Below are 21,220 nucleotides of genomic sequence, written 5' to 3'. Positions count from 1 at the left end.
CAACAGACGACCCCAGGGTTATCCGCATGTTCCACGTGAATATGCTGAAGCCCTATTGGGAGCGCCCTGAAGAGGTAGTGGCCATCTGTGCACCTGAAGCAGAGGATTTAGCCAGACTTCCCTTGCCGGATGTCTCAGGGGAGAGGACTCAGTCTAAAACATGGGACCAGGTACACTTGGGTGAAGACCTAGGCCCCCGGGAGAGACAGCAGGTGGAGGAGTTGTTGAAGCAGCGACAGAGGACGTTTTCGGGGAGACCAGGGTACACTCGCCTGGCACAATACAAGGTTGAGACCCAGATTCAGACCCCCCTGCGACAAAACCCCTTCCGCGTCCCTGAGTCTGTACGAGAAGGGATGCGACAAGAGATACAAGAGATGTTGCATTTAGGGGTCATTGAAGAATCAGATAGTCCCTGGGCATCCCCCGTAGTGTTAGTGCCCAAGAAGGATGGGACTACACGGTTTTGTGTAGACTATCGTAAGCTCAATGAGAAAACAGTGACGGATGCATATCCCATGCCGCGTGTGGATGAGTTGTTAGACCGGCTGGCGGGGGCAAAGTATTTTACCACCATCGATTTATGCAAAGGCTACTGGCAGATTCCCTTTAGTCCTGACGCTATTCCCAAGTCGGCATTTGTCACCCCGTTCGGCTTACTCCAGTTTCGAGTTATGCCATTCGGGATGAAGAATGCCCCGGCGACCTTCCAAAGGCTGGCTGACCGGCTTCTGGATGGTCTCCAGGACTATGCTTGTGCATAACCTGGACGATATCGCCATCTACAGTGCGACATGGGAAGAGCATCTAAATCACCTAGAGACAGTATTGGACAGGATCCACAAGGCCGGAATCACCCTGAACCCAAACAGGTGTCACGTGGGCAAAGCAGAGGATCAGTATTTAGGGCATTGGGTGGGAAGTGGGAAACAGTGACCAGAACCAGCAAAGATTGAGGCCATAGCCAAATGGCCCACCCCACACACTAAAACCCAGGTCATGGCGTTTCTAGGGACAGCGGGGTATTACAACAAATTCGTTCCGAATTACAGCAGCGTAGCCAAGCCCCTCACTGATCTGACCCGTAAGAACCAAGAAGCATTACGCCAACTAAAGGACGCCCTCACCAATACCCCTGTATTGGCCGCACCCAATCCAACTAAACGTTTCTTTGTTCACACATACGCTTCTATGTTTGGATTTGGGGCAGTACTGAGCCATGTCGGGCCGGATGGCCAAGAACACCTGGTAGCATACATGAGTCGGAAACTACTGCCCCGTGAAGTGAGCTATGCGGCCATCGAGAAGGAGTGCCTGGCGGTAGTATGGGGCTAAACTAGGAGAAAAGAGGCCACTTTATACAGATGCACACCACGTACAAATAAAGAAACAATCAAAAAGTAGAAAAACAGAAACTTTATTACCAGACAATAACTTCAAGAAAAAAGGCATAAAACATAATTAAAAACAATAATACATAGGAAGCCTGGTCCGTATACATGTAAAATGCACAGTATATACATACATATAAGTTAAACCTGCACACTCCTACTTATAGAAATGGACCAACCCTCTGGCTCATGGGACTATATATACCCCTGGAAAATGTAAGAACCTATCAGACACACCTGCCATATATTGGCCAAAAACAAGTGCCAAAACACAAGATACTGCCGTGGTCAGAGAAAACAGGCCCCTATAGCCATGAAAAAATACCACTAATCAAAATATTGAAAGGCAGAGTAATATCTGGAGAGGCAGCGCAGACAGGCTCTATAACCTGGTTAGAGCAAATACCAGACAGAAGGCCCATAGTACGACCAAGATACCTAAAAAGCATATACCCACATGAGAGAGGAGAGGAGGAAGTACCGTCCCCGTGTGCAGCACTACGGACCAAGCAACGCAGCCCCACGCGTATCGCCCTCCACAGAGGGCTTCGTCAGGGGAAGGTAAAGTCTGGACACATACCTCTGTCACTATATAGCAGGTATAACTAACCTGATGCAGAGCAGGTGGACAGGAAGAAGGCGAAAGCGGAAGCGCAGCGCCAGAATCAATGCGCAGGCGCTCATAACAAATAAGGAGCGAACTCATCTCCTTGGAAACAAGAGCACCGCTGAATACCAGTGCGCAAGCGCAGACGAGCAGACCCAATGGCCAGGAAAGCATGCATTTGCCGAGTGCACATGCGTCTGCACTAAAACACAGCAGTGTATGTCCCAACAACGGGACCCATAAAAATGTGAGAACGGAGAGCAAATACCTCATCGGCCAAATGTCTGTAGGAACACAGCAACCGCGGCATATCCAATGCACACCACCCTACCACAATGGGCGTACAGCAGCAAAAGCAGGGAAAATGCGGGGGCGGTAAAAGAGGAGGGGGGGGGGGTTAACAGCGATAAGCCCTCAGCAGACCGCAGAGTGTATAAAGCGAAGCCCCCCTACCGCAATGGGCATACAGCACCAGAAGCAGGGACAATGCGGGGGCGGTGGAAAGGGGGGGGGGGAAGCAGCGATAAGCACTCAGCAGGCTGCAGAGTGCATAAAGCGAAACCCCCACTATATAGGTACTTAGGCAGGCGAATAGCAGGACACATGTAAAGGACAAGAATCACCAAACACCATACATATATGGACGCATACCACATTCAACCCCCGGGGGCACAGACCATACGACCACATCATCCAAGACGAGCCACATCAATCAAACTCAAAAATATATACGTATCATAAACCATAATCAATAAAAAAATAGAGAAGAGGACAAACGATTAAACATCAATAATTTTATTAGATATCATATATATAAATAACCGTAATGACCCATATATTGGGCCCCTCCCTTATCATAATAATTGCACAACACCCATTATTTGGCCATTGATCAATCAATCGAAAAAAGAGCTCATAATCCATAGTCTTGGAGAGGGAAAAGCCAAATGGTATAATCCCCGGAGGATCAGGTACAGGAAACCATATTAGTCCAGGATCCAGAATATGTGCCTAAATGGAAAAAGCCCCATGAGCCAGACCCTGATGACAAAACCTAAATCAGCCAAGTTATTAAATAGCAGCAGAGCCATAAAAGGCCCACTAATAGGCTATCTGGATATACTCAAACATCCAATATGTTCTCTAGTTCCAAAAAGCTGTAACAAAATGTCCAGACGTCCATAACGCATTGCGAGCAGAAGTAATAAAATGGAGTGGCTATGATCCCCTTATTCAGAACCGCAACATAGAGGGTGGCAAACAAGCCTCCAATATGCTCCATAGTACAGACAATTATAGCCCAATGTCCAAAGTCCATAGCATGATATAAGACGAAGTATTCAATCGAGGTAGCTCCCATTCTCCATATTCGGAACCCCATCAAAAGGCGGCTAGCAAGCTGGTAGAGAGAGTCCAAAAAGGTTTACAAACCATAACCAAACATGTAAGCTAGTGGGGCCGGCCCACCCCGAAATTTATAACCGGACCATGAAAAACATCACCTAAAAAGGAAAAGAACAAGGTAAAAGTAAAAATGGAGAGAAGAAAAAAAAAAAAAAAAGAAAAAAAGGGGAGATAACAAATTAACCCAAGAAACCAGTAAATAATAACTCCTCATTAAGCCCTGCTGGGGCTACCGAACCCAATTGGAAAATCCACCGGACCTCAGTCCTGAGCAACTGGGGCTTAATGGAACCACCCCTATTGGATAAACAAATCCTCTCCAAACCAACCACTTGTGTATTGGAAATCCGGCTTGAGTGGTGAGCCAGAAAATGGGCCGCCACTGGGGTTAAAGTTCTCCCCTTGGCCTGGTCATTAGGGGCTAGATGGATTGTTGAGAAATGCTTCTGCACTCGGCGGCGTAATTCCTGCGTGGTCTGTCCCACATATACCATATGGCAGGGGCAGACAAGCGCATAGATAAAGCCAGCCGTCTTACAATTAATGTAAGACCGCAAATTATGCCGTCTGCCATCCAGGGGATTAACAAAGAAATCCCTTGTTGTAACCATGTGGGCACAGATGTTACAATTACCGCAGGCGAAGGATCCCTGGAGTCTGGTACCCTGACCCGTCCGAGTGGTTTGTCTCACATAATGACTCCGTGTAAGGAGATCCCTAAAGTTCGGGGCTCTCCTAGCAGTGAGCAAAGGACGATCCCCCACCAATTTCGAGGTACTGAGGTCAGTAGTCAGAATCCCCCAGTGCTTACGCAGAATATTACCCAAGGAGTCCCAACTATTGTTATAAGCCGTGATGAACCTAGGCCGATTGTCACCTACCTTCGATCTAGGCTCTAACAAAGAATCTTGTGTTTGAGCCCTGGCCCGCTGGTATGCCCTGGAAATACTTCTGTTAGGATAGTGCCGATTTTTAAACCGATTAGTGAGTTCCCTTGCCTCCGTTTGGAAATCCAGATCATTGGAGCAATTCCTTCTCCCTCGCAGAAATTGACCTGTTGGAACGCCCCTCCTGGTATGCAAAGGATGAAAGCTCCTGTAATCGAGCAGACTGTTGGTAGCTGTAGGTTTCCGGAATAACCTGGTCACAATCCCTCCATTGTCCAACGAAACCTGCAGGTCCAAAAAAGTGACTGTAGAGAATGACATAGAGTACGTCAAAAGAATGTGATGGACATTATCATTTAAAGACTCAATGAATTGACAGCACTCCTCCATGGTACCCGTCCAAATGAAAAATAAATCATCAATATATCGGGACCAATGGCACACCTTGTCCCTAAAGGCCATGGATGGGAATACCACAGTAGCCTCCCACCACCCTAGAAACAAGTTTGCCAGGGCACATCTCGTACCCATGGCCACACCGGATACTGTTGTGAATTCTGTGGCAGAGTTCACTCCTGTGGTCACAAGTGGTACTTCGGCTGATTCTCTCTGGGATCTTCCGTTTGTGGAGGAAAGTGGTACTGCAGCTTCTGAGTTTTCTCCCTCAGGTGATCTGGTGAGCTCGTTAGCTTCTTCTCTACTTAACTCCACCTGATGCTTTGATCCATGCTTCCTGTCAATGTTCCAGTGTTGGACTGGTTTTTTCCCTGGATCATTCCTGTGGCCTGCTGCTCTGCAAAGCTAAGTTTTGCTTTTGTTATTTTGTTGCTATTTTTCAGTCCAGCTTGCTTTATTGGTTTTTTCTCGCCTGCTGGAAGCTCTGAGACGCAGAGGGACGACCTCAGTACCGTTAGTCGGTGCGGAGGGTCTTTTTGTCCCCTCTGCGTGGTTATTTATAGGTTTTTGTGCTGACCGCAAAGTTATCTTCCCTATCCTCGTTCTATTCAGCTAGTCGGGCCTCACTTTGCTAAATCTGTTTCATCTTACTCACAGTCATTATATGTGGGGGGCTGCCTTTTCCTTTGGGGAATTTCTCTGAGGCAAGGTAGGCTTATTTTTCTATCTTCAGGAATAGCTAGTTTCTCAGGCTGTGACGAGGCGCCTAGGTTCTGGTCAGGAGCGCTCCACGGCTACCTTTAGTGTGGTTTGATAGGATCAGGGATTGCGGTCTGCAGAGTTCCCACGTCTCAGAGCTCGTTCTTAAATTTTGGGTGTTTGTCAGATCACTGTATGTGTTCTGACCGCTATGTCCATTGTGTTACTGAATTGGTTAACATAACAGGATACCTGCAGGTAGTAGGTCCTATCGAATAGGAAATAATTATGACCAAGTATGAATTCCAGCAGATCGACTATCAAGGAGTCATGCATCCTATCAGAATGGTTAAGTCGGTCAAGAAAGAACAAGACCGCCTGGATACCGTCTTGATGACAAATATTGGAGTAGAGCGACTCCACATCGCAGGTGACAAGAAGCGCCCCAGGAGGTATTGAGAGACCCCGACAGATGCTAATAAAATGTGCAGAGTCTCTCACGAAGGAAGGCAATGTTTTGACCAATGGCTGGAGAAAGTAATCAACATAAGCACAGGCCTTCTCACATAGGCTCCCAATGCAGGCAACAATAGGTCTGCCTGGAGGTTTGGACAGGCACTTGTGTACCTTGGGCAACATATAAAAAGTTGCCGTCACAGGACACTCAACCCAAAGAAACCTGTATTCATGGTGGTCAATGATACCCAAGTCTTTGGCTCTATCCAGGAGTCTCCTGAACCTAGTCGCAAAAACCTCCGTGGGATCAGAGGGAAGCCTCCTGTAGAATCTACAATTACCCAATTGGCGCTGTGCCTCCTCCAGATAGAGGGAATGTGGCCACAAGACCACATTACCCCCTTTGTCTGCTTCCTTTTTTTTTTTTAACTCAAATAAATTTTTATTGAGAATAACAAGGCAATTAACATATTTCATTTACATTTTCAATACAGAGTATTTCCCCCCCCTCCCCCTTCAAACAACCCCCTTCGGTCCCAAAGCCCCCCTCCCCCGCCCCACAAAGCAGCTCATCTTGTTAATTACTACCATCATTAACCCTCCGTCACATACAACTGATCTGACAGGCGCTTCTCTTTTGCTTTCATTTCTCCTTCCTCACCAGATTGTGAGGAAACCCCCTCCCTCCAGGTAGTCTCCTGTCTCTTGAAGGTCTGTGAAACCTGATATCACAGTTGGATTTCAGAGCTTCAGGGGAGAGGATATAGCTGCACAGATCTCTCAGGCTCATTGTATGTGAATACGTCACATTCAGTAAGGTTGGTATTTTATGTTTTTATTCATCACAATAGTTTATTTAGCTTGTTTTATGAATGTATAGCACAAAATGTGAGGATATTTCATAGAAATAAGGGAGATTTTATAAAAGAAAGTGTGCTGCTCAGGCATATACAGTAGTTCCCTAACATATTCCTTCTCTTGCTTCAGATTATCTGCTGAAATGGAGAGGAAAATGTACAATTTATCCAAACAACTTGATGTTGAGGAAGTAACAAACATGCTGTTAGATGATAGAGACCTCACACTGAATGAGGATTTAGGAGAGGAAAGTGAGATTGATTCTCATGATGAGGTGGAAGAATGTGTCCTGGATTCTGAAACAGAGCAAGATGGTGACAGTGGTGAGGATGAAGAAGTTGGATCATATTATATTGGAAAAGAACTAGTACTTGGAGAGCTACGCAGGAGAAGCGTGAAAACAATCGGTATCCCCTCTCGCCTTCAAGTTCAGCTCAAAAGGTTCCGCCCAGAAGATGATGGTGAAAAGTCACCATCTGCACCACCTCACAAAAGAAGGAGATGCACCACCTGCCAAACGGAAAGCGGAACCAGAAGGCTTTAAAATTATGAATGTCTCAAATGTCATAAAGCAATTTGCCTGACACATGCAAAAATGGTGTGTAATTCTTGCTATTTGCTCTGCAAGTGTGACTTTTCTGGGGAAACCTCAGCATCTACTTCTGATTGAATATGTTTTTAATAGTACTTAAGGTACCTTAAAATTAAGTTTGTGTTCAAAAATTTTCTTTGTACATTTTTTTGAGAGAGTCGAACTGGGGACTATTTGGTGGGAGTTTTGAAAAGTTTGTATTTCATAGTTATTAGTTTTATGTTAAGTAAATTTTTTTTTTGCAACTGATTATGTGTAGTCTCTTTTATTACATCCCTATGAAGGTCACTGATCACTTTTAGAGCACTGAAATTGCAAACATTAGATATTATAGGTATTTTTCCAGCAGGCGCCTGACAGGCACATTGTATGTGAACTCGTTAGTCCGAATATTGTATGTGACGGAGGGTTAAAACAATAGAGCATCTAATCCCTCAACCACTCGTATAAGCCACACTTCACATTACTATCCCATAGCTATCCATGGAGACCACATTTTATTGAACGTTTCAGTTTTCCCTTTCTTCTTATAAATCCCTTTTTCTAGTGTCAGGCCCTGTTTTACGTACTGGAGGAATTCTCCTCTTGACGGCGGCTCTTCCCTAATCCAGTTTCTAGCTATCACCTTCCTAGCCATATACAACAATCTGGCTATAGCTATCTTTAGGTGTTTATCCACTCCAATCTCATCCACGCATCCCAACAAACAGACAACTGGGTCCCTTGGCACCGTGCATCCATACGCACCTTCCATACGACTCAAAACTACCACCCAGAAGGCAGCCAACCTCGGACATGTCCACATCATATGGAGAATGTCTGCATCCGTAGACTTAAGGTACCTTCACACATAACGATATTGTTAACGATATCGTTGCTATTTGTGACGTAGCAACGATATCGTTAATGAAATCGTTCTGTGTGACAGCGACCAACGATCAGGCCCCTGCTGGGAGATCGTTGGTCGCTGAACAAAGTCCAGAACTTTATTTCGTCGCTGGACTCCCTGCAGACATCGCTGGATCGGCGTGTGTGACACCGATCCAGCGATGTCTTCACTGGTAACCAGGGTAAACATCGGGTAACTAAGCGCAGGGCCGCGCTTAGTAACCCGATGTTTACCCTGGATACCATGCTAAAAGTTAAAAAAAACAAACACTACATACTTACCTACCGCTGTCTGTCCTCCAGCGCTGTGCTCTGCACTCCTCCTGTACTAGCTGTGAGCCGGAAAGCAGAGCGGTGACGTCACCGCTCTGCTTTCCGGCTCCCAGACAGTACAGGAGGAGAGCAGAGAAGCAGAGCACAGCACTGGAGGACAGACAGCGGTAGGTAAGTATCTAGTGTTTGTTTTTTTTAACTTTTAGCATGGTATCCAGGGTAAACATCGGGTTACTAAGCGCGGCCCTGCGCTTAGTTACCCGATGTTTACCCTGGTTACCGGCATCGTTGGTCGCTGGAGACCTGTCTGTGTGACAGCTCTCCAGCGACCAAACAGCGACGCTGCAGCGATCCGGATCGTTGTCGGTATCGCTGCAGCGTCGCTTAATGTGAAGGGGCCTTTACACCTCGGACATTCAGAGTCATTCCGCAATCCTGCCTTATATAGCACCATCGGAGACCTATAAACTCTGTGTATCACATAAAGCTGTGACAGTCTATACGGTTCACTCAGCGACAGTCTTGGGACCCATTCCAACACCGACTCCCAAGTCTCGTTATCCATTGGGCCCAAATCCCTTTCCCATTTAGCTCTCGCCATTATTGGAAACCCCAATAGGAAAGTGTGCAACAGATCCCTATACAGAATGGATATGACTCCTCCAGTCGTCCCATCATTACACACATACTCCAGTACTATATCCCTTTGAATCCTAATACCTCTGTTCCTACTCTGAGCTCCAAAGGCATGCCTCATCCGCAAATACTGATACTCCCCTGCAGTCCCAAGACCAAATTCCGCCTGCAATTGGGAAAATGATTTCAGTTCACCTTGTTCAATTATTTGATACACATACTGAATCCCTTTGCCCAACCACTCTATCAATACCCCTAATGCCTCAAATTCTTTCATATTGTTATTATGCCATAACGGCGAGTATCTAGTCAAGTCCGTGATCCCACGTACGTGCCTCAATCTACTCCACAGCTTGCGTATCAACAGCAAAGTCGGATATAGCTTCCCCAAACTCTCCAAGGATCCATCCTCCAAACATTGCACCACTGGCCTTCTTTTTGTCACCTCTTCCATCAACCGCTGTACCGCTCCAGATGACCCCTCATGCGCCCAGCCCCTTAGATGCTGACTCTGGGCTGCAAGGAAGTACAATTCAGGGTTAGGCAATGCCAGACCCCCATCATCCTTGGGTCGCTGAAGTGTCTCCAGTTTAATACGCGGATGTTGCCTCCCCCAAATCAAATTCCTAAACAGAGAGTTGATCTGTCTAAATTTCCCACGTGGTATCCAGACCGGTGCATTGTGGAGAATATACAGTATTTTCGGCATCAGAATCATTTTGATAAGATTCACCCTGCCTACCACAGACAAATGCAACTTAAGCCATGCATCCGCTTTTGCCTTGAGGGCACCCAAGATTGGAGTCAGATTCTCATGTATATAGTCAGTGACCGGCATAGATACCCATATTCCCAGGTACTTAAATTTACTCGTCACCCCCAGTCGCCCATCCTCCAATGGTTCCCCATCCACATCGTCCACCTTAAACAAGATAGACTTACTCCAGTTTATCCTAAGCCCCGACACTGATCCAAATCGTTCAATAATCCCAATGGCTCCCTCCAAAAATACAACTGGATCAGCCAGAAACAACAAAATATCGTCCGCATACAACGCCACCCTTTCTTCAATCACCCCATATTTAAATCCCGTCATCTCATCAGACCGTCGAAGCGTAGCAGCCAGCGGCTCCACTGCTAGAGCAAACAAAAGGGGGGAAAGCGGACACCCCTGCCTCGTCCCTCTAGCCAATTGTATGGTCCGTGACAACTCTCCATTTACCCTAACCCTAGCCATCGGCATCGAGTACATTAATTGAATCCAGGATATGAACTGTGGTCCAAACCCCATTCTTCGCAACACCTGCCAGAGATACCCCCACTCCACACTATCGAACGCCTTGTGAGCATCTAAAGATGCAATAACTCTCTGGCCACAGTTATCAGCTCTGAGTTGCAAGTTCACATACAGCCTTCGCAAGTTGATCGCAGTTGACCTATCAGGCATAAAGCCAGATTGATCTGAGTGTACCAGGCCAGAAATAACACTTGTCAACCTCATCGCCAACACCTTAGCCAGGAGTTTAACGTCGATAGTAAGTAAAGAAATTGGTCGGTATGAGTCCGGCTGTGTCAGGTCTTTCCCCTCCTTTGGAATCACCACTATTGTGGCCTCCCGCATAGATGCCGGCAGCCTTCCGCCAATCCTAGCCTCCTCCAAGACCACCTTCAATTTAGGGATCAACACTTCCCAAGTTTTTATAAATTTCAGCAGGAAATCCGTCTACGCCAGGCGCCTTCCCATTAGCCATCGACTGCAATGCCCGTCCCAGTTCCTCCTCCGTAATGGGAGCTTCCAAATCCTCCCTATCCCTGTCACTCAGCCTCGGGAGCTCCAACTCCTCAAGGAACGCCGCCGTGTCCTCCATTGACCTATCTACCCGAGAGGAGTATAAGTCTGCGTAAAAATCTGCAAAAGTCTCCAAAATCTCTGAAGTCTCCGAAACAGCAACACCGCTCCCAGTCACCAGAGAGTGAACAAATGAGGTATTTCTCTGGGCAGATGCCACCAGCGACAGCAAATTACCCACTGATTCACCCTCCTGATAATAGGCCAGATTCATGAATTCCCTCTTCCTTTCAGCCTTACTCAGCAAGACCGCCTCTAGCTGGTTTTGAGCTGCTTTCAACCTCCTCCCAGCCTCCAAAGTACCCATTATTACCATCTCATCCTCAGCCCATCTATCGCCAACCTCTCTACCTCTCTCGATTTCCGCTTACACCTGCTAATATCCCTAAACAACAGCCCTCTCAAGTACGCTTTCATGGCTTCCCACACAGTAAGCACATCTACACTTCCCTCATTTATCTAAAAAAATTCCACTAATTCCTTCTTAATCTTCTCCAAATCTATACTGTGTAGCCAATTAGGGTGAATTTTCCACTCCCTTCTGCTCCTGTTCCGTGTCCCCACTGGTCTAAATTCCACTTCAACTGGACTATGGTCTGAGAGAGCCCTAGGTAAATATCTCACATCCCTCACCATCGTATCTAATAATCGGTTACCCAGTGCCAGATCAATCCTAGACAGCGTACCATGAGCTGGTGAGTAGCATGAATACGCCCTTTCCCCGATATGCCTAACTCTCCATAAATCAACCATGCCCACTTCCCCGACATAAGTCCCAAATGTAGTGGTATGTCCCGCCGTCCTATTCTGGGGGTTTTTGTTCTTGTCCCAAAAGTCATCACATATATTATTAAGGTCGCCGATAATTAGTAATGGTAACGGTCCCCAGCGCTCTACCCTCTCCAGCACCTCTCTTATCTTCTTGCTTGAGTATGGGGGCGGAATATACATTGCCACTATACATATCAATACTCCATTCATTTTACATTTCACCACCACATACTGACCATCCAAATCTTCTTTTACCGCTACCTCCTCATATTGCACCCCAACAGGAATCAACACAGACACACCCCTAGAGTACGTCGAGAAAGTAGAATGATACGCTTTCGGTATCCAGCGCCTACTCAGTACGTTCACCCTCTCCCGCACTAAATGCGTCTCCAGCAGGCATATCATTGAGACCTTCTGTTCTTGAGCATACTGTAAACTTGCCGCTCGCCGTGTTTTATCCGCCAGACCTCTCACATTCCAACTCAATATTTTAATACATTCTCCCCCCCTGTGGCTCATCATTTCTCATAATATCCAATTTCCCAAGTATGAGCTGCCCCACCCCTCCCATCCCCCCTACCCCTTCCCGCCCCCCTACCTCCTCCCAACTTACCCCCCTAACCCCCCCAGTGTAACGCATTTTTCCTCTCAGCAAGAGTGGGGCTCCACTGCCCACTGCGAACACTCTCCCTCACTTAACCCTCTCCATTCGCGTCCCGCTGCCACACTAAACATAATTTCCCCTAACTTTAACTTTATTATAACTTATCATAGCACTTCTATGACATATAAGAAAAATAGCAAACCAATTTACAATATCCGTCATAGCCCTCCTCCCCCACATTTGGTAGACAGTACTGTCCCCTCCGGCCAGTCCTCAACATGGCCTAGCAGAACCCTCAGCAGTTGCTCAACTTTTTTAACCGACGCTAACAAGCGCAAAACTCTCCGCCAACAACAGAGAAACCAATTTCCAGCCAAATCTCGCCGGCATGTCAGTCGCTCACTCCTTTCAACTTTTTCTCATTGGTGTCAAGCCACTGGGTAGCGTCCTCCGGTGTCAAGAAAAAGTGGGTCTTATTAAAAGCCACCAGTCTCAGCTTGGCGGGAAACATCACTGAGTACTGCACTCCCAGCTCCCTCAGTCGCCGCTTGACTCCAGTAAACTTCATCCGCTGTTTCTGAACCGCAGCGGAATAATCCGGATAAATGGCGATTTTCTGACCTCCAGCCGTCAGATCCTCCATCTCTCTAGCCTTTCTGAGGATAATGTCTCTGTCTCTGTAATTGAGTATTTTAGCAAGCATGGTACGGGGATTTGCTCCTGGGGCAGGGGGCTGCAGCGGGACCCTATGAGCACGTTCAACAGCAAAGACTTTTGTCAACACTGTGTTCCCAATCTTCTGCAGCAGCCAGTTTTCAACAAATTCTGTGGGATTTCTCCCCTCAGTCTTTTCAGGCAGCCCCACTATACGTATGTTATTCCTTCTGGATCTATTTTCCAGATCCTCATTTTTGGCAGCGAGCTCGGCTATTGCTTGGGCAAACTTCTTTTCAGCTTTTTGTAGCTTAACTATGTGATCTTCTGCCGTGCTCACCCTCTCCTCCACCACTCCTATACGTTTGTCCATTTTCTGCAGAGCCGCATTAATCTGTGCCGTGTCCCCTTTAACTTCCTGCATCTGCTGGGCCAAGGAGTTCAGGGATTGCTGGCACGAGGAGATCAGGGTGATAACATCCCTAAGAGTCGGCTCCTCTCCCTGTGATATGGCTTCAGGTCCCCCACTAGCCCCAGCCATGCTGCCTCTCTCCTTCCCCCTCTGTACCTCATGCTGCTCGGCTGTGCTTGCTTCCTCCTCCTCCTCCTGGTCAGCTCCAGCTCCAGATCCTGGTTCTGCCTCCTCAGCAGCCTCCACTCTGGCATACTGCTGCAGCTTTGCGGCCACCTCCATGCGCCGCTGACATGCGGCGTTCTCCTTCTCGGCGTCCTCCCTAGCATCGGAGCCATCTTGGCCAGCTCCTGCATCGCTGGTGCCAGCATCTTTCTGCCGCCTCCTGGTCATCGCTGCCGACTCCGGACCCGCTGCTCCGCACCGCTGCACTCTCCGGACCTTCAGCCAGCCGGATTTAGGTGAGTTTACCCGAAAATCGGGGTTAAAGCAGGATTTTTGTCCTTCTGGCAGCAGGAGCACTCTTCCCTGCTTCCACTCACATGGCCAGCTAGGACACGCCCCCCTTGTCTGCTTCCTTAATCAGAAACATATTGTTCTGACGCAAACCTGTGAGCACCCTTTGTTCCTCCCTGTTCAAGTTGTTAGGTATCAAAGCTCGAGGCGACAAACCCAGAATGTCCTTTTTAACAAGTTCAAAGAACACCCGGATGGCAGGTACCAGAGAGAACGGGGGTGTAACAGTAGAACGGTTTCTATGAGGGAAGCGCCTCCTACCTGTATCAGACTCATTCTCCTGGAGCAATTGAATCAAATCCTGCAGAATTTGTTGGTCTGTTTGATCATGAGCATTAACCAAATGAGGCCGGTTATGTAAGACGCGGAGAACAAGATTCCTACAAAATAGATATAAGTCTTTGATTAGGGTAAATTTATCCACACATCGTACTGGTGAAAAAGTTAAACCCCTCTGTAGCACTGATAATTCAGTTGGTGACAAAACATAGTCAGACAAGTTAATGACTTGTAAGGGATTACCTGAAGCCGTATCTCCCATCAGGCCTGCCACAGACGACGTGGGAGCTAGTACTTGCGGAAATTCCGACGTTGTCTCTGCGTCGACAGCCGACGTCCCCCGAATCGGGTGGTCCGCATGGAAACCACAGCGGCGCCTGCGCCCTCTTCGGATCCGGCGTCTGGCTCGCTCTCTGCCGAAGATAAAAAATCGCTACCAGGTGTAATTCGTACCCTTCAGGCCATCCTGTGTCGTATCCCTGTTTTTTTTGTATGTTCCTTTGCAAGGGCATGGCCGATCTCTGGTTGCCTTGGTGTTTCCACTTAAAGGCATTGGAAGACTCAAAGTCGGTACGGTCCCGAAAGAATTTGGACTTTTTCTTATTCATAATGTCCCGGTCAAATTTATCAAGATTTTATTTTAGCCTAATCCTGAAGGGCTGTACCTCCTTATTCTCATCGAATTTTGACAGCTTGGCATCCAGGTCCTTAATTTTAGCCTTGGTTGCCAGCAACAGTTCTCTGTCATGCTCCAGCAGCATATTAATAATAATACTGGAGCATTTTAGTAGCCCCTGTTCCCAAGTAGTTTTGAAGGTCGGGGAAGGCTCCCAAGCCGGATAGATGGAGACCCTCAGCCCACGAGGTACGATCTTCGCTTTAATGTATTCCTCGAGACTGCGGATGTTCCACCACAGTCGTATACCAGTCCTATGGGCCGCTGTAAGCTCAGTTGACAATTTTACAAAATCCGAGTCCACAGTCAAATCCGTCTCAAGGGAGAAGATCCCGGCCGACTGTGCCTGCCATGCCGCCTCACGGGCCTCCCAATCCATACTACGTAGAAAACCCTTGGGAAGTACTAGAAAAAGAGAACCAAACCCAACAAGTAAATATACCAGAGCAAAGGCAAGATCGCCACAATAACCAAAGGTACCAATACAAGAAGTGTTCACTGCTCAGCTAGAAAAATAAACAAGATAGCTATACCTGACAAAATAAAAACCAAATATCAACCAAGTCCATAATAAGACAACTACTGATAACAAATAATCCACAATAGGACGTGTGCAGCTCAAAGGAAAACCCGATACATAGAAAGGGCAAAAACCAGAGCAGGCAGCAATGAAAAAAGAGCGCACTACCAATAAAAAATAAATAATAATGGAACTCGGGGTGCAAAAAAAGCGACCAAAACAATGGAGCTAAACTAGGAGAAAAGAGGCCACTTTATACAGATGCACACCACGTACAAATAAAGAAACAATAATCAAAAAGTAGAAAAACAGAAACTTTATTACCAGACAATAACTTCAAGAAAAAAGGCATAAAACATAATTAAAAACAATAATACATAGGAAGCCTGGTCCGTATACATGTAAAATGCACAGTATATACATACATATAAGTTAAACCTGCACACTCCTACTTATAGAAATGGACCAACCCTCTGGCTCATGGGACTATATATACCCCTGGAAAATGTAAGAACCTATCAGACACACCTGCCATATATTGGCCAAAAACATGTGCCAAAACACAAGATACTGCCGTGGTCAGAGAAAACAGGCCCCTATAGCCATGAAAAAAGACCACTAATCAAAACATTGAAAGGCAGAGTAATATCTGGAGAGGCAGCGCAGACAGGCTCTATAACCTGGTTAGAGCAAATACCAGACAGAAGGCCCATAGTACGGCCAAGATACCTAAAAAGCATATACCCACATGAGAGAGGAGAGGAGGAAGTACCGTCCCCGTGTGCAGCACTACGGACCAAGCAACGCAGCCCCACGCGTATCGCCCTCCACAGAGGGCTTCGTCAGGGAAAGGTAAAGTCTGGACACATACCTCTGTCACTATATAGCAGGTATAACTAACCTGATGCAGAGCAGGTGGACAGGAAGAAGGCGAAAGCAGAAGCGCAGCGCCAGAATCAATGCGCAGGCGCTCATAACAAATAAGGAGCGAACTCATCTCCTTGGAAACAAGAGCACCGCTGAATACCAGTGCGCAAGCGCAGACGAGCAGACCCAATGGCCAGGAAAGCATGCATTTGCCGAGTGCACATGCGTCTGCACTAAAACACAGCAGTGTATGTCCCAACAACGGGACCCATAAAAATGTGAGAACGGAGAGCAAATACCTCATCGGCCAAATGTCTGTAGGAACACAGCAACCGCGGCATATCCAATGCACACCACCCTACCACAATGGGCGTACAGCAGCAAAAGCAGGGAAAATGCGGGGGCGGTAAAAGAGGAGGGGGGGGGGGGGTTAACAGCGATAAGCCCTCAGCAGACCGCAGAGTGTATAAAGCGAAGCCCCCCTACCGCAATGGGCATACAGCACCAGAAGCAGGGACAATGCGGGGGCGGTGGAAAGGGGGGGGGGGGGAAGCAGCGATAAGCACTCAGCAGGCTGCAGAGTGCATAAAGCGAAACCCCCACTATATAGGTACTTAGGCAGGCGAATAGCAGGACACATGTAAAGGACAAGAATCACCAAACACCATACATATATGGACGCATACCACATTCAACCCCCGGGGGCACAGACCATACGACCACATCATCCAAGACGAGCCACATCAATCAAACTCAAAAATATATATGTATCATAAACCATAATCAATAAAAAAAATAGAGAAGAGGACAAACGATTAAACATCAATAATTTTATTAGATATCATATATATAAATAATCGTAATGACCCATATATTGGGCCCCTCCCTTATCATAATAATTGCACAACACCCATTATTTGGCCATTGATCAATCAATCGAAAAAAGAGCTCATAATCCATAGTCTTGGAGAGGGAAAAGCCAAATGGTATAATCCCCGTGGGTTTTAGTGCAGACGCATGTGCACTCGGCAAATGCATGCTTTCCTGGCCATTGGGTCTGCTCGTCTGCGCACTAGTATTCAGCGGTGCTCTTGTTTCCAAGGAGATGAGTTCGCTCCTTATTTGTTATGAGCGCCTGCACATTGATTCTGGCGCTGCGCTTCCGCTTTCGCCTTCTTCCTGTCCACCTGCTCTGCATCAGGTTAGTTATACCTGCTATATAGTGACAGAGGTATGTGTCCAGACTTTACCTTCCCCTGACGAAGCCCTCTGTGGAGGGCGATACGCGTGGGGCTGCGTTGCTTGGTCCGTAGTGCTGCACACGGGGACGGTACTTCCTCCTCTCCTCTCTCATGTGGGTATATGCTTTTTAGGTATCTTGGCCGTACTATGGGCCTTCTGTCTGGTATTTGCTCTAACCAGGTTATAGAGCCTGTCTGCGCTGCCTCTCCAGATATTACTCTGCCTTTCAATATTTTGATTAGTGGTCTTTTTTCATGGCTATAGGGGCCTGTTTTCTCTGACCACGGCAGTATCTTGTGTTTGGCACATGTTTTTGGCCAATATATGGCAGGTGTGTCTGATAGGTTCTTACATTTTCCAGGGGTATATATAGTCCCATGAGCCAGAGGGTTGGTCCATTTCTATAAGTAGGAGTGTGCAGGTTTAAGTTATATGTATGTATATACTGTGCATTTTACATGTATACGAACCAGGCTTCCTATGTATTATTGTTTTTAATTATGTTTTATGCCTTTTTTCTTGAAGTTATTGTCTGGTAATAAAGTTTCTGTTTTTCTACTTTTTGATTATTGTTTCTTTATTTGTACGTGGTGTGCATCTGTATAAAGTGGCCTCTTTTCTCCTAGTTTAGCTCCATTGTTTTGGTCGCTTTTTTTGCACCCCGAGTTCCATTATTATTTATTTTTTATTGGTAGTGCGCTCTTTTTTCATTGCTGCCTGGCAGTAGTATGGGCACTCAAAAAGTTGCAACCATATTGTATGGATGACAGTTTTCCCTCCTAACGGACCACAATCCCCTAGTCTGGCTTAATCGGGTCTCCGGAGACAACGCCAGATTGCTGCGGTGGAGTTTAGCTCTGCAACCTCTGGACTTCACCATCCACTACAGACCCGGCAAACAAAACGGTAACGCCGATGGACTAAGTCGATAAATGGAACTTGTACCAACCCCATAAACTTCGGTCATCCCCAAACCGATCCGTTAAGGATCAGACTGTATGCCGATCGCGTCGCTGAAAAGGGGAGCCGTGTTACGGAACCACTCAGCACCCAGAATATGTTGTGCAGTTATATGTATGTATAATGGGTTCCATCTGAGATGCATGTCCCTAATGCATCAGCCCACAGGCTGAGCCCCTGGGCAGAGGGGACATGATGTTCCCCTTTTGTCCGCCCCCCCACCTTTGTAATTCCCACAGTAAATATCGGCAGGCTCCGGCCACCTGCGGCTATTGTAATGCATGTCTGGCCTGCCGCTTTTCTATTGGCCTGCCCTCTGTATCTGTGTTATATATTCTGTGTCCTGTGAGTAAAGTGTTGTCAGACTGGAAATACGTGGAGAAGCAGTGATCTTTTATATGCGCCCATGTAACCAAGGAATTCCAGCCAGCGTCCTTCATTCAGACTCCAGCCAAAGCAGAGTGGACCTCCAGAAACACGGGGTGGTACTGAAAGAGGTACCCCAGCTTGGTAGACCCCGTTACAGCATCCATTGGCAGTCTCATTGCTGTCTACATTTGCAGACTTTCCCATATATCTTCCATAGTTTCTATTAAGGTTTGATATGCAATTTTTATTTTTGTTACTGTAATATTTATTAGCTCTCCTGTCTCTGTGCGCCCTTTGTGCAGTCAGTCATGCATTTGTGCAATGGATTTTGCCTTATGGCACACGTTTTCCCCACCTGTGTTGTGCACTTTTCCTAATAAAGTTTATATATTTTTCTAACAATCTGTGGCCTTAATGGTCGTTTTTTTTTTGTATTTATACCTCCCCTTTCCTCTTGGTCAGCGACTAGTCCATATTTATGTCAGCATATATTAAGTTTATATCTATATTGATAGACACTGGTATTTAATATGCTGATTCCTTTCATGAGCATCTTTTTTCATATTTTTTACAAGAAGAGAATGATTTTCCAAGCTTCCAAAGTCTGTTCTTAAAAATGTTTTCATTATGTGGCTGCATTTAGGTTATTTCACTTGACATCTGATTCCACATCCATGTTTTATAGATCTACATCCCCATCATACATGTACAAATAGACTACATGGGAGCAATATTTGTAAATATGTCACATTTTATTACAAAAAATTGTTATACTTGCCAGTACCAATAATTCTAGAAAAGTGAATATGTATTGAATCCCCTGTATAGAAATGGAAAGTTTACAAAGGCATTCAGAAGCAGTGGGACCCCTGTGATCATGATCATGGCTATGTACCCTAAAGGTATGGGGATGGTTGAGATGTCATTTCCTTTCTTGCTGGCCTCCATATCCACTTTTGACATAAATCCAGTAAGAAAATATAAACCCTGTTTTGCTGCATAAATGAATCCTATTGTGCATAACAGATTAACATAATCTATATACAGATATATATATATAATATGTACATTCAGGAGGTATTTACACATAACAGTAGAGTCGGACCTCCGAAAAAGTATAATTGAAAGATTGACACCTGCTCTGTGTTTTGTAGACACTCCTGGTTTCTGCATATAAGTACTGATGCAAAAATACTGATATGTGAATGAGGTTTAAGTGTGTTCTTGTCTTTTATTGGCTTTACAGGAGCGAGCTAGAAGACAAAAAGGTAGGAAACAGCACTGAACTGCTCGGTAATGACGGATGCACCGAGTGCTTGCTTTGAACGGTCTTTTTATGCTGACATATTCTAAGGACGTCTTCAGATGAGCGTATGAAAACTCGTCCACGTTTCATCCAGAAAACTCGTCCGCATTTTATTTGGAAAACTCGTCCGTGTTTTATTCAGAAAACTCGTCCGCGTTTAATCAGGAAAACTCGTCCGCGTTTCATCTGGAAACTCATCCGTGTTTCATCCAGAAAACTCGTCCGCACTTCATCCAGAAAACTCAGACAGTTTTTTCTAATTTTTATCCATGTGCCATCGGTTTTGATACAACTACATTAACAAATGTACATGATCACATTCAGTTTCCTATATTTCTATTATAAAGCTAGCTGTACAGATCGGATGCCGCTCTGATGGTCTTTGTGTGGTCCATTTTTTTTTTTTTTTGTCGCACCCATAGACTTGAATGTGTATGTCTCGTCTGAGATTCGGATGATAGTACTGCATGCTGCAATTTGAGTCTCACAGACACACGGTTGTAGGAAAAAAAAATTCATCTGAACAGCCCTATTGACTAACATGGATCAGCGATTAAAAATCTGATAGCTCAAGTTGGACTTATACGCTCGTCTGCATGAGCCCAAAGGCTCCGTACAAGCTTCAAGTTGTCCATAGCTGTAACATGTCACCCATAGACATCTGCAAGCACTCTGTATGCCTTCATCCAGACTCTGCTCATATACAGTATTTATGGTACAGTATTTATGGGACCTGATTTCTGTTGGACAAGCTTTTTTCTTTTATTTAACATTAATGGGGATTTCCTAACTTTCCAACGCCTGTAGAAGTTGGGAAGAAGGAAGCATTGGCCATGTTGGATTTCAAAATATCTTAAGTAAAAAAAAAAAAAAAAATTTGCTTTTTCCTATGAGAACAGTTGCACGCTCAGCCAATAATATTTTTAACTACTGAAAAAAAAAAAAAAAAAAAAATCACAACTCTTAAAAGATTTTTTTTTTTATACGATGCAATTTATGTAAAAACATCGAATGGAGCGGGTATATTTACAGAGGTCGTCCTCATTCAGAGGAAAAATATGTCACCCCATTTGACCAAATACAAAAGGGACACAATTATAGGGAA

Source organism: Ranitomeya imitator, chromosome 9, assembly GCF_032444005.1.
Source record: "Ranitomeya imitator isolate aRanImi1 chromosome 9, aRanImi1.pri, whole genome shotgun sequence".
In the NCBI taxonomy this organism is placed as follows: Eukaryota; Metazoa; Chordata; class Amphibia; order Anura; family Dendrobatidae; genus Ranitomeya; species Ranitomeya imitator.
Note: the sequence above shows the minus strand (reverse complement) of the source record.